The sequence below is a fragment of the Pyrgilauda ruficollis genome, unplaced genomic scaffold (genome assembly GCF_017590135.1).
Source record: "Pyrgilauda ruficollis isolate IOZ18807 unplaced genomic scaffold, ASM1759013v1 scaffold3781, whole genome shotgun sequence".
NCBI lineage: Eukaryota > Metazoa > Chordata > Aves > Passeriformes > Passeridae > Pyrgilauda > Pyrgilauda ruficollis.
In genome coordinates, this window is record NW_024525247.1 from 1 (window position 1) to 1,497 (window position 1,497).

General features: G+C 53.1%; 1 non-coding gene across 1 annotated transcript; it reads right to left on the reverse strand.

The window, feature by feature from the left end:
* Positions 1-209: 209 nt before the first annotated feature.
* TRNAI-AAU lies at positions 210-283 on the reverse strand. Its single transcript has one exon. It is a non-coding gene; the product is annotated as a tRNA-Ile (tRNA).
* Between the last annotated feature and the right edge of the window lie 1,214 nt (positions 284-1,497).

Below are 1,497 nucleotides of genomic sequence, written 5' to 3' on the forward strand. Positions count from 1 at the left end.
AGCTCGGTCCGTGCTGCAGCCGCCCTGCGCGCTCCAGCCCCCCACAGACGGACAGACTGACACACAACCCCGCCACCCCCCGGCCCTGCCCTTGTGCAGAGATCACGCCGCGTCTCAGCACAACAGGGTGAGGTGGGCTGGAATTGCTGGGACAAATAGGAGAGAGGAAAGAGAGGAAAAAGAGACGGGAAAGAGAAAAGGAACTCCTCTGGCCCGTACGGGGATCGAACCCGCGACCTTGGCGTTATTAGCACCACGCTCTAACCAACTGAGCTAACCGGCCACTTGTACGTTTATTCCCCTCCGGGATAAATAAAGACAACCCCATGCCAATGTTCCACCTTCGACTGTAGTAGCAAGGTCGACAGACTGGACGAGGAGCCGCCTCACCCCCGGGAGCACCGGAGCCGGGCCGCGCATACGGAAACACACGCTTAACTCCTCAGCAAAACCAAAAGCGAATCGGAAAACGTTTCCCTGCCTAGAGAGAGATGCAGCGCCTGGTAGGGAACAACTGTAACGCGGAATCAGAGAGAACTTCGCCTATACGTCAATAGGCTAATACTTCTTGAAGTTTACTAAAATATGATTCCAGTTTATTTTGATTAAAATATTTGAACATTCTTAAAAAGCATCTACTGTTCTAACACAATGCTAGGATCCTGGTTTGCACGGACAAAAAATTCACCTTTTCCTAGTGTTTTGTTTTTTACTACATATGCTGCATAGAAAAGAACTTTTCTGCTCACCATTGAAGCCTACGTTAAAGCACGGGATGTCTGTTTAGCAAGAGGCAAACACCGGCGGCGGGGACAGGGAGGGGATGACACAGCTCTCCAAATTGCAGGGTTTTGGAGACAGCTCGGTGAGAACACAGCCCCTGGTCTCTGCCCGGGCTCTTCTCTCTGCCGGGCTGGAGGTTCGGCTGCTCTCCGCATCCCGCAGTGGCGCGCAGGATCCGCCAGGGATCAGGCCATCACCGGGGATGAATCTGAGCCCGCCGGGGCGCTGCTCCGGCCGCGGGAGGCTTGGCAGCAGACAGGGCCCGCCGCTGGATTTACGGAGCACGTCTCTTGTCCCAAGGGACAGGATCTCCTTAACCCCTCACCCGCGGGCGGCTCAGCCCCGCCATCCCCGGGGAGTCGAGACGCAGACTGACACCTCGAGGCGAGGTATTTCGGGTTTTACTCTAGTTTGCGCAAAGCAGGGAATATAATAAAATACCTAGGTGGTATCCCACAAAAGTCTAGCCCAGTGATCATCAAAACTTCACACTCGCTATACCTTTTTAACAAACAAAGGCATCAGCATTCCTCCGTTACCAACTATGTAAGTTTTCTATTAATTAGTATTCAAACCACTATTTGGTAGTAGCATCTCGCTTCTCATGCTAATTAGTCTTTATTTCCGGTTGAGTCTGGGGTCCCTTCTGGGTAGGTGGCCAATGGGTTGCGCCCTCGCACCGCCGAAATTGTTTCCCCCAGTTACTGCTCCATT